Source organism: Pan troglodytes, chromosome 6 (assembly GCF_028858775.2).
Source record: "Pan troglodytes isolate AG18354 chromosome 6, NHGRI_mPanTro3-v2.0_pri, whole genome shotgun sequence".
Lineage (NCBI taxonomy): Eukaryota > Metazoa > Chordata > Mammalia > Primates > Hominidae > Pan > Pan troglodytes.
In genome coordinates this window covers 46,708,922-46,722,705 of record NC_072404.2, presented here as the reverse complement: position 1 = coordinate 46,722,705, position 13,784 = coordinate 46,708,922, and positions in this window count along the sequence as shown.

The window sequence follows — 13,784 nt, the reverse complement described above, 5'->3', positions numbered from 1 at the left end:
GAAAGAAACCAAACTCCAAAGAGAGTCCACACTATATGATTCTATTAATATAAAATTCCAGAAAATGCAAACTAACCTGTAGTTGATTAGCAGTTCCAAGAACAAGGAAGGATGGGCAGGATTGTGCAGAAACTTTGGGAGCACGTGGACATGTTCATTATCTTGATTGTAGTGACAGTTTTACAGGTATATACTTATGTCAACATTTATCCAAGTGTATACTTTGTTGATTATTTTTCTTGCAGCCATAATGATACGATCATTGCATATCAAATAAACCTCAGTAAAGCTTTCTAAAAAGTAACAAAAGACATAGAAACAGGTTCAACTTATATTTAACAAGAATTCTAGAAAGAGTAAATACAGTGAGTCAAAGGTAATATTTGCATCAAAATGGCTAAATATTTTTGAGAATCGGGAAAAACAAAAACAAAAATGTGAGTCTACAAATTTAGCAAGCATATTTAGTTCGAGCAGAATAATAACAACAGAAAAATTATTAACACCTAGGCATAAGTGTAACAGCAGAAAACCAACAACAAAGATTAAATCTTTAAAACACAAAACAAAAACAGAGCAAGATTTACAAACATACACATTTCTAAATGCAAACCTTATCATCTGCAACAACACAGCCCAGATGACAATGGGAAAATAGCTTAATGGTTGCGGAAACTCACTAGTCTGAACTTAATCCTGAGGAGGTGGTGGGTCCTGAAGGCTTTTATGTAGAGGAATGATAAGACCAGATTTGTATTTTAGGAAGATCCATCTGGCAAAGTTCAGATCAAGAGGATTTAAGCTTTTGTAATTCAAGAAGTAAGGGCTGAGAGCCTGTACCAAGGGGCAAGGGGAATGGAAAGAACTAATGAGGAGGTGGAATTAAAGGGATTTGGAACCGAATGTTTTAGTGAACAAAGACAGGAATCAAGAATGACTCCCGAGTTTCTGGATAATACAGAAGAAACTGATTTGAGTGGAGAGTAAATGATGAGTTCAGTGTCCTTGCAGAGAGAATTTGAATGCCTAAGATTATCCATTTGGAACTGTCTAAACAGATCTGTGTTTTTTTGTTTTGTTTTGTTTTGCTTTTTTGGATATGTGTCAGTCTGGAGAAAAAGACTGGGAAGTTATCCAGGATCTTCATAGGTATGAAGTAAATTCATCTGCCATGAGCGCATTGAATAAGAAGGGAATTTATCATACAACAGGATCGTCTAAGGAATCCTTATTTACTGTTTTGACTATTATAAAGAATTCAAAGAATAAGTACAAATTGGCTAAACTCCATTGCCCACATATAACAGCCTTGTTGACAGCATTCCATTATGTAATGTATATTTGCATGTATAAGGAAAGGATATATAAATATGCAAACTTATTTTAAATGGCATTATATTATATATGTTACTTTCAAAGTAATTACTTTCATTTTAACTGAATTTCACAGAAAATAAAAACACCAAAAAGAAACTTGAAGGACTCACTGAATTTGAAGAAAATATTTCTTCAACCTCAAGAAATATTGTCTTCTAAAAGATTTCAGAAAGGTTATAATATGAAAATACGAAGTGATTTTTTAATATACATGTTTACAAATCAAAAAGTCCCAATGGCTCCTTGTTAACCTTTAAACTAATTTCCCAAATGATGTGTACACAAGTCTTTTTTGAATCTTGTCCCAGTTTTCGTTTCCTTTCCATATTCATGTCCCACCACACCTACCCACACACCAAAACCTCCAAACCCAATTAACAACTCTAAGTAGAATGAAATCTCTGAGGACATTCAGGTTTATCTACATTGTGTTTCCGCCTTCACCCAGAGCAAAGTGCCTCACTGCAAGTTTAAGTGATCCTTAAACACGTATGACTATGCCTAGCATGCACCTGCCACTTTAATTTATTAATTGGTGATTAAGTGTGCTTTGATGCTACGATGGCTTCCTACTAAGAGAAAGGCTCTGAAGGCTTGTAAAAATCAGTCTGCTACCACTGCCTTCAGCAAAGCTGACTTAGAACCCTTTCTCTCCAACGTTACTTTAAGCTGGGGTGAGGGGTTGGAGTTGGGTGGACAACTAAGTGAATTCACTAATTATGAAAGGGCTGGGCTGGCAGTCCTGAAAGTTCAGATGCTCTTCCCTCTGAAGATGGAAGACATTGCCCAAGTACAGCCACCATCTCCCGACAGCACATCTCAACCCTGCCTGAGACGACAAATAATCTAGCAGCTCCTTTCTTCAGAGTGTGGAAATCTGGTAATATAAGAGTAAACCTATGGGTTGGTCTCTAAGTGCAAATCGTCCATTGATTTTCATAAATGGCCTTAAGTTGAGGTATCAGTGCAGAGTGATAAAGAGTGCAGGCTTTTGATTCCTAAAGACATAGGTTCAAACCTCAGCTTTACAACTTACTCCCTGAGTGACCTTGGGCAATTTGCTGAACCCCACTTTATTTCCACTTCTTCACCTGAGAAATGGGGCTAATTATAGAACCTATCACACAGTTTGATCATGAATATTAAATTATCTAACACATAAAACAATTGGACAAATAGAAAATGGCTAATCATATATTGAATGGTTAATAAATACTTTTAACAGTAATAAAAATAACCTTGTAAAAACTGATGGTGGCCAATGGCTAGTCTGAGTTATGAATAGAAAGAAGGGGGATAAAAAGGAGGCAGGGAATAAAAATTTGGAGAGAGAAAAGAATTATCAAAATTAAGGGCATGCGACAGCTTTATGTGCAACATCCAGTTAATTAAATAAGAAGTCATGTTTGAGATCCTGAATTACTCAAATTAGTCATTGGTGCTGAATCAATCACTTCCCAGCCCTCTCCCTGAATCTGCACTGGATAGATATGGAAATAACCAAGACTCAAAAGCAGCAATGTATGCAAGTTGTTTGTCTTCTACAGCAGGGAAATATGAACCTTCTAGACCTACTACTCCCCAAAGCAACAGGAGCTTGTAGTTCTAGTAAAAATAGTGACCGTGATGCCATATTTGAGAAATGCTTTCCTCAGCTGGGTCCCTAATGTCTTAAACAAAGGAAGACTCTACTTCACCTCCTAGAACTTTCCTTCTGCTTACTTCTTTTTACAATCATTTTTTCCTTCTCATTTACTTTTTTTTCTTCAGTAAATTTTCTTCTCTCAATTATCATTTGGAAGAAAAAATAACATGTGTCACTTCCATGTAGATTTCTTGGTGCTTAATTCCCCCAAGCTCTCTTCTTCCTGTTGTGGTAAATTCTAACACATCACATTAAGTTAAAAACACCATGGAATTGAAGCCGTGTGTATTGAAAGCCACTGCATGGAGGACAACTCTCCAAAAGAGATTTTCAGATCCGTATCAGGCTTTGCACAAGAGAAAAAGGAACTCTTCTTGGGTATGTCACTGAGATTTGGCTGTTGTTTCTTACTCAGGATTACTTAGCCTATTCTGACTGATACATAGTTGCCTGTCCTTTTCATCCTGCTACAAATGAGATAAAACAATAATGATTCTCACTAAGAATTTGCAATCCTAAATCTGCTCTCCAGCAGATCTAGGGTTCAATTCACACTTCCTGCATACAGGAAAATTCAAGCCCAAAAAAGTTTAATTAAATGTTAACATGTTATTCATATCAAACTCATATTTTTCTGAAGAAAATTATCGCCAGTGATACAATAGTTCATGTTCAACTAAGTAGGAGCTTAGAATACCAGAGAGTGTATTTCCATACACTGGGGAAACCTACCACACTGTTTGGTAGAAAAGTAAGCAGATAAAGAACAAAGATCAGAGCCTCTCTGGTATAACTTGTGTTAAAATTATCACATTTACAACATAAAGTCAATATGTTTGAAATATTTCAAGATAAATATGGACTGTAAAAAATTAGCAAGCAGTGTGGCACTACCAAAATGATCAGGTTTAGAAATAGATATAATTATTTCAGTAAAAGCAAAAACCCTCAATGGATTAGGCAACTGAAATGAGAGTTAGTAAGGTAAAAGTTAGAAATAAAGAAACTTACCTAATAGGCAGCATAGAAAGCTCAGGAGATGGAAAATGTAAAGAAGAAGGGTAAGGCATGGAGGATAGGCAATGCAAATTTATTCTTTGTATAATCTTACCTGACAAACAAAAAGAACCTAAAGAGATTGACTTCCAGGAAAATGGTGAGACCAGTTCACGCTATAGGCAATCTACAGACAAGAACCTCCAGCCATGTGATCAGAGCTGCCAATCAACAACATAGAACTCTTCTCTGGCAATCAACAACTAGCCAAGAACCACGGCACTGCAGCAGAAGTTCTCAAGCACAGAAGACAAAGTCCACAAAAATAAATAAAAGCAGCATGGATCAAACAGACTATAAAGGGAGATAAATACTTTAAAAACTTATTATTAATTTCAGAAAAATAAATTATATTGCATCCACGAAACAAGAACGGGGTGCTTTAAAAAATAATAATAAAATTGGAAAGAACACTTGGAAATAAAAATCACATTGACAGAAATGAAAGACTCAGCAGAAAAGTTCTAAGATAGAGGAAGTCTCCCAGAAAAATAGAGCAAAAGGACAACATGGAAAACAATAGACACAGCAAAGATACAAATGATACTTAGAAAATCAGTCCAGGGTGAACAGAGATACTTCAAAAACATTCCAGACATGAAGAACACAATTTTCAAATTGAAAATTACCATCTGGTACCCAGTATAATGGATGAAACTGGGCAGGCAACAGATGACATTATGAAATTTCAGTATACTGAGGATAAGGAAGAGATCCTAAGAATGTACTTTGTAAAAACCATGTTGGAACATACAAGACAATGGAATAAGGTCTTAGAATTCTAATTAAAATTTTTTGTGAACAGAATTACATAGGTATCAAATTGTTACTCTATTGTAAGAGTAGAATAAAAATGTTACATGTGCAGGGTATAAAATATTTATTTCCCACGCATACTTTCTCAGGAAGCCAGTGACACCTACATCAATTCGGTTGGCAGCAGGAAATAAAGGGCACACTGAAAAGGAGGGAAATTGAGTCTAACTGAGGTATATTTTACAAAGGTGTGGGGCAGGCAGCAAGGAGGAAAGGGGATGAAGCACTCCTGTGCTAGAAATGATGGGAAACAATTATCATCCCTAGGCCAGAAGGGCCGAGGAAGGCAGTGGTTTCTGGAAAAAGAGTAGCTTTACTTTCAGTCAGGGAGGCCCTAGGAACTTATGGAATTCAATGAAGGAACATGGACAGCTAGTGGGGACTAGGACAGAGGGAAGCCATGGTTAAACACTCTGGCACTGTGCCCCTCTTCTTCTGTCTCCTGTTGGTGCTTCCTGCTGGCCTAGTCCACTATCAAAATCAGAGAGCAAGAGATTTATGCAGTGCATAAAATTCAGGCTCATAGGACACAAAGTAGGGTAGAAAAGTCCGGAGAGTGGATCTGTGGGGCAACTAAGACTGTCTGTGCAGCACACTCTCCTAAACCCAACAATGAGGGTTGCCAAAAGCGGGAAAGAAATCAGATCCAAGAAACAGCTTCCAACTCAGGAAAGAGGCAAACACATTCCTAAAATCCCAACAAAAGTAGTAGAGCTAGAGAACAATTAGCGCATTCTGGAGTAGGTCAGAAGTCTCCAAGAAAATGAAAACAATACAACACCTAATGTGTTTGAAGTGTTTACAGGTGGCTTTGTTAAATAGGAGAGAGTTTGGATACGTCATATTGTATGAAACTAAACAAATAAAAAAAAGACAATTGTTGACTATATAGAAAATAGACATTTGTACAATAAGAAGAAGATATCATGGATATTACATGTTTAAATATAAAAGGATAGAAATAATGTACTAAACAAATTACCAAACAAAGTAGGTGTAGTTCTGTGAATTTCAGACATAATAGATTTCTCATATAAGATTATTTATTGGAGAGTAAAAAAGTTGCTACACAATAAAAAAATTTAATATTACTAGGAATCAAGTAACCTAATATCTCAAGTATACAAACAAAATTATTTTTAAAATTACAAAGAGAGGCCAGGTGTGGTGGCTCATGCGTGTAATCCCAGAACTTTGGGAGGCCGAGGAGGGTGAATCACCTGAGGTCAGGAGTTTGAGACCAGCCTGACCAAAATGGAGAAACCCCGTCTCTACTAAAAATACAAAATTAGCCCAGCGTGGTGGTGCATGCCTGTAATCCCAGCTACTCGGGAGGCTGAGGCAGGAGAATCGCTTGAACCCGGGAAGCAGAGGTTGCAGTGAGCCAAGGTTGTGCCATTGTACTCCAGCCTGTGCAACAAGAGTGAAAATCCATCTCAAAAAATAAATAAATAAATAAATAAATAAATAAATAAAATTACACAGAGAAACTGACAAATTCACTATCATAGTGGGAATCACTTAACATTTGTTATTGATAAGTCAAACTAACATCCCCAATAGTAGAGATACAGGAAATTTGAACAATACAATTTACAGGCTTGAGAGAGATAAATACATAGATAAGTAGATAGAAAACTAAGTACTCAATAATTAAAGAATATACATTTTCTATCTGCTTTATATATACTGTAATATTTATTAAAACATTACATACTAAGCTCTTAAAAAATCTCAGCAAATTTGGTATCAGCCAGATTGTGTTTTCTGACAGCAATGGAACTAATTTACAAATCTAAAAACGAAAAGATGGCTAAGAAAAAGGCGCACACCTGTAGTCCCAGCTACTACTCGGGAGGTTGAGACAGAAGAATCGCTTGAACCCGGGAGGTAGGGGGTTGCAGTGAGCTGAGATCACTCACTGCACTTCAGCCTGGGTGATAGAGCAAGACTCTGTCTCAAAAAAAAAAAAAAAAAAAAAAAAAAGACTATTTATACGGAAATTTTAAAATGTGCTTCTAAATAATGCACAAGTAAAAGTCAAAATCATATTTTAAAGTATGAACTACTGGAATGGAATGGTACATAAAAACTACATTTTAAAACTTAAAATGGGTTAAATCTAAAGTGTTTCTTAGAGGAAAAGGTTTAGTCTTAAATGTTTTATTAGAAAGAAAGGAGAAATAAAATTAATGAGCTAAGTATTCAGCTAAAGAAGCTGCAGAAATAATCACAAAATAAACTTTAAAAAAACAGACAGAAGAGGGCTGGGTGTGGTGGCTCACATGTGTAATCCTAGCATGGGATTTGGGAGGCTGAGGCGGGCATGGTGGTGCATGCCTATAATCCGTGCTACTTGGGAGGCTGAGGCAGGAGAATTGCTTGAGCCAGGAGGCAGAGGTTGGAATGAGCTGAGATTGTGTCACTGCACTCCAGCCTGGGCAACACAGTGAGACTCCAACTCAAAAAAAAAAAAGTAGATAGAGTAGATAGAAGCTATAAGTATGATATCAGATATTAATGAAATAGAAAATAAAGATAAATTTAAAACGATGAACAAAGCCTAAAGTTGGTTATCAGAAAAGAATTATGAGACAAAGCTCTAACAACATTGCTCAAGACAAAAGGAAGAAAAGGCATACATGAACAATATAAAGAAAATGCTTTTAAAAGTCAACCTTAATCAACATATTTAAATACTTAGAAAATGGCATGTTTTTACAAAATATAACTTAGCAAATAGAATGCAAGAAAAATCTTGCAACATTAAGAAATTGAATCAATTGGTTAAAATCTTCCCAGAAAGAAAACACCAAGCCCAAAATATTGCACTGGAAAATTTTACCAAACTTTCAAATCACAAAGTATTCCAGTGTTATTTAAAGTCTTCCAGAGAGCATAAATGGTGGTGCACTCCTCACTCATTATATGATGAACCTAAGATTAGTATGACAAAATAAACAGAACATTATGTACAAGAAAATTATGTACAAGAACATTATGTACCACTCATAAATATGTATGCAAAAATCCTAAACATAATTTGACAATACAAATTCACCAGCGTTAAAAATAAATATGCAATGGCTAAATTGAGTTTATCCCAGAAATGTAGGACTGATTTAAAGTTAAATAATCTGCAGATGTTGAAAATGGCAGGCCAGCTCTTTAGACTAAACTTCCTACTGAAAAGAATTTAAAATGCTGCATAAAAATCTTTTTTTAAAAAATCACCAAACTTCTGAAATAGTGTAAGAAATTCTTAAGCAAACATCTAAGAAAAGCAGGACAGTAGGAAGAGATCCAGAACAACTTCAGATACGATAAATATTATATACAGAAGAAGCACGGCAGAGCAATGGGAAAAGGATTTAATTCCTAGTGCTTGACCGATGGATTAATCTCATAGAAAAATAAATAAGAGACTTATACCCCTATGCCAACTGAAAAATTAATTCCAGATGAATTAAAGACTTAAAAATAAAACTTGATAACTTTGGAAGAGAAGGTGGATCTTTATTATCTCCAGGAAAAAAAGTATTCAGTAAATAAGATACAAAAAGCAAAACTCAAAAGAAAATAAATTCTGCTATGTACATATTATAAATATCTGTTTATGAAAGAATCTATTATTATTATGAGAGAACTTGTTATCATTAAACCTAAAAAGGTCACAAATTGGGCAAAGATATTCTCTTTTTTTTTTGAGACGGAGTCTCCCTCTGTCGCCCAGGCTGGGGTGCAGTGGCGCCATCTCAGCTCACTGCAAGCTCCACCTCCCAGATTCATGCGATTCTCCTGCCTCAGCCTCCCAGTAGCTGGGACTACAGGCGCCCGCCACCACACCCAGCTAATTTTTTGTATTTTTAGTAGAGACGGGGTTTCATTGTGTTAACCAAGATGGTCTCGATCTCCTGACCTCGTGATCCACTCACCTCGGCCTCTCAAAGTGCTGGGATTACAGGCATGAGCCACCGTGCCTGGGCAAAAATATTTTCAATGCATGATCTCCAAAAGGGATTATTATCTAATATTTTGAAAGGACTTATATAAATTAATTTTTAAAAGTAACATGAAAATTGGCAAGAATATAAATAGGCAACATATTAAAAAAACATGAAAACAAATTAACAAATGACATGATGCTCAATTTTGTTAATAATGAACCAAAGGCAAATTAAAATCATGAGATACACTCTTAAACCCAAAAGATTGGTAAATTTTAAGAAATGAAAAACATTTTGTGAGCATGTAAAACAATGGGGATTCATACTCTGTTGCTGACAATGTAAATTGGTTCAACCATTTTAGAAAACAATTTGGCATTTTCTCTTAAATTTGGAGATATGCATAAGGTATGGCTCAGGAATTTTACTCTTATTTTATGTCCCAGAGAAATGCTTGCAGGCATATCCAATATGACATGTACATAACACCAGTATTTGTTGTAATAATAACTGGAAACAGCTGCTGTCTATAGGTATAGCCATGCAATAGAATACTATACATAGCGAAATATAATTACACTGGCACACATCTACGTGGGTGAGTTGGGAAAATGAAAAGTTGAGACATCAATACAGTTGCCGAAGAAGACAGGTAGAACTGTTCCTTTTCCATAAAAGTCAAAATTATATGAAGCATCACAATATCTGTGTTTGGGAAAGCATTCTTATGAGGCAAAACCATACCAAAAGCAAGTGATTCATAAATGTAAATTTCACAATAGTGGAAACTTAGCTGGGGAAGGATGGGAGTAGTAACAATGAGAGGCACAAGAAGGTGTTTGACACTATTAGTCATGCTCTATTGCTTAAGCTTTGTCGTTTACTTGATTAATTGGATTGCTAAAAAGTAAAAACCTCATCTCAATTAGGGAAAAGCATCTCACCACAACCTGCAGGGATTTGCTCAGCTCAGCCCTCTCCACCTCTGCAGTTTCACTTACCACCACTCTAACATATATTTATCATTTTCCAAACACACTGGCCTTCTTTTAGTTCCTCAAAAACTCCAAATGTTTTCCCATCTCTGTGCTTTTTCTGCTATTCCTTCTGCCCAGAAAATTTAGTGAAGACTCAGGAAAACCTGTCCCTGGGAAGCATAAAAAGGCCCCTCAGAACAATGTGAAACTCAGGCAATGAAGACCATGCTCTCAGTGTTTAACTTTCATGCTCCATCCAAATCAAGGAGTGTGAGAACCAGGAGAAGTCATGAGTATCTGGTCCAGTGCAAATTGGAGCAAAATAGCAGCACATGCCTCAAGCCATGTTTCCTAGAAGATTCCTGCAAGACTGAGAACAGCAGAACTTAATACAGAAAAGCAAATTCCAATAAATAAATGAAATCCTACACTTCATTCCCCTGGATATTTGTTTCCTGCTTGGCTCCAAAGCTCAGGGTGCAGGTTTGGCTCCAGAGTCAGGTGGGTGGCTGACATTCAGCGCTAGCATTAGCTGTGCTGCACAGCAGCCTGGGTCAGGACTGGGCAGACTCCTCCAGGAGAAGCACTGCAGGAATTAGGATGGAAAAGTTAAGCAAGCAAACAAACAAAAAAACAACTTTGGAGTCGTTTTACCTCTAGGTGTAACTAACTTTGTGACCATGAGCAAGTGAAAACAGGAAGTTTAGGAAGAAACTTGAGCGTGTACCAAATGCCACCTCATCCTAAATGCTTTACATGTTGCTAATTACTCACCACAATCAAAATTTAAAGTGGATTTCACTGCATTGTGTTTCAGATGGATGACTTCACCATAGACATTATGTCACTTTTCTGAGGTTAGGAAGTAGCCAATCTAGGATCCACCTGATTCCAAGTCTGATGCTCTGTTAGCACATCCAGCTGTTTTCTATCAGATCTCTGTGGGCTTCAGTCTCCTCATCTATCAAAGCAAACAAACAAATATGGGATTGCAACAAATGATACCTTCTGCCTCTTTCATATTTTCAATCCTAGCAATGGCAATGCTGGTATCAGCTCCGTATTCCTCAGCTCTTTCCCTATGGTAGGGAAGACTCGTGAAGACATTCATCATGTCAAGACTTTGCAGATTTGCTTTTGGACTTTCAAACTATTGTCCTCAAAGGAATGTGAAGAATAATGACTTCTTCAAAAGCTGGAATAAATTTATAACATCTTAGGGCCTTTCCTTCAATTTGAAGGCCCCATTCTTGGTGCTGACAAATGCTGAATGAAGGTTGGCTGCCCCATGCTGGAACAATCACTAAAATGAACAATAGGAAGATGTTGAGGTCAAATGTATTAGTTTTCTGTTGCCATGTAATATATTACTACGAAACTTAGCAGCTTAAAGTAACACACATTTATTATCTCACAGATTCTGTGGGTCAGTATTCTGGAAACAGTTTCTGTGGGTCAGGATTCTGGACACAGCTTAGGTGAATTTCCTGCTTAGCATCTCACAAGGCTGTAATCAAGAGATTGCCTGAGCTGTGTTTTCACCTGGAGGCTCTACTAGGGAAGAATCTGCTTCCAAGTTCACTCAGACTGTTGGCAGATTAATTTCCTTGCAGTTTTAAGACTGAGGGTCCCAGCATCTTGCTGGTATGAGTTGGAGGCTCCCTCAGCTCCTGTAGGTTGCCCACAAATCCTGACTTTCACTCACGTCCATGTGAAGAGACCACCAAACAGGCTTGTGTGAGCAATAAAGCTTTTTAATCACCTGGGTGCAGGCGGGCTGAGTCCGAAAAGGAGTCAGTGAAGGGAGATAGGGGAGGGGTCGTTTTATAAGATTTGGGTAGGTAGTGGAAAATTATAGTCAAAGGGGGTTGTTCTCTGGCTGGCAGGGGTGGGGGTCATAAGGTGCTCAGTGGGGGAGCTTTCGAGCCAGGATGAGCCAGGAGAAGGAATTTCACAAGGTAATGTCATCAGTTAAGGCAGGGACCAGCCATTTTCACTTTTTTTATGGTGGAATGTCATCAGTTAAGGCAGGAACTGGCCATTTTCACTTCTTTTGTGATTCTTTACTTGCTTTGGGCCATCTGGACGTATACGTGCAGGTCACAGGGGATACGATGGCTTAGCTTGGGCTCAGAGGCCTGACACTAACCACACAGGCTTTCCCAAAATAGCCTGTTACTTCATCAAGCCCAGTGGCAGTCTCTAGACTTCCATTTACCTTTACGTACATGAACAACTGCTTTTGCCTAACACTAGGTATATGATGTGTCGTCCTTACTCCCAATTCCATTTTTTATAGGAGATTGGATACATAAATACCTAAAATTAAGTACCCAGTCAATCATGAAAATGTTCTGGAATTAGATAGTGGTGATGAGCGCACAGCTTTGTGAATGCACTAAAACCACTGAATGGCACAACTTAAAAGGATAAATGTTATGATGGATGAACTACATTCAACAAGAACAACTAAATCCTTCAAACTATTCATAAAGTGTACATGCAAAATAGAAATTTCATACCTGCAAGGATTTAGAGAATGTGCTTTTCATGTACCTATTCTTTAAAAGCTACTAAAGAATGTGCCTTGGGAAAACAAAAAATTCAATCAAAAAGAGGAGAACATAATACTTGAGAAACCATGAAGACAGATGACAGGTCCTAGGACAGGAGCTATACAGTAGGCTATGCTGCAGGAATGCAGTTGCAAATGCTGCCAAAATTCCCAGAAAGGATGGCCTGAATCCACCAGAGACACTCAGCCATAAATCCCCAGCAGCAGCACACAGGGCATTTCTAGAGCCCAGACCTTCCCTAGAAAAGATGACACCACTGAAAAGGACTGACATTATTTAGAAACCCCCAGAAATCTAAGCTGAGGAATAAAACACAGACATTTGGCCTTCTGCCCATAAACTTGGATCCACTGGGGATTCTACTAAAACGATTCAAAACTTTACACAGCCATTAACATGGTAGTTTGGTAAATTGGTTTTATAACTCATCTATCAACTTTTGCAAACGAGGCATATTTATTTCTCACAGTTCTGGAGGTTGGGAAGTCCATAATCAAGGTGCTAGCAGATTTGGTGTCCAGTGAGGACCCGCTTCCTGGTTCAAAGGCAGCCATCTCTTCAATGTGTCCTCACATAGTGGAACTGGCAAGGGAGCCCTCTGGGCTTCTTTTATAAGGGCACCAATCCCATGACCTAATCATTTCCCCAAAGGCCCCCACCTTCTAATATCATGACCTTGGGCATTAACATTTCAACATACAAATTTATGAATTTTAGGGAGATGCATATATTCAGACCATAGCACAAGTCAATAAGTGAGTAAAACAAGGAGAGAGAGAAGCACACATTTTCTTCTGTAGAATAGCAAAGAAGTAGATTTTTGAAGAAGTAGTGATAAATAAAACTCAATTCAGTCGTGGCCAAGTCATCAGAGCAAGGAATACCCATTGGATGCTCGTCACTCTGCATTCCCATACACTATATTTCAGCCTGCTTAGTGCAAACTATAAAAAGTAAGTAAGCAATAAATCTGTTAAATGATAATATAAATTGTACTCTATTTGTTTTTTAAATAATTTTTATTGTTTATTATTATTCTTTTTAGAGACAGAGTTTTGCTCTGTCACTCAGGCTGCAGTCCAATGGCACAATCATAGCTCACTGTAGCCCCAGACTCCTAGGCAAGTAATCCTCCCTCCTGAGTAGCTGCAGATATGCATCACCACACTCAGCTGATTTTTAAATTTTATGTTGTGTAGAGACAGGGTATCACCATGTTGTCCAGACTGGTCTTGAACTCCTGGCCTCAAGCAATTCTCCTGCCTTGGTCTCTCAAAGAATTGGGATTACCATCATGAGCCACCATGCCCAGCCTATTCACATGATTTTATGACTACAAAAATATATGTATACTTCCTCATAGAAATGCCTTAAAGAAAGAAGTGTTAAT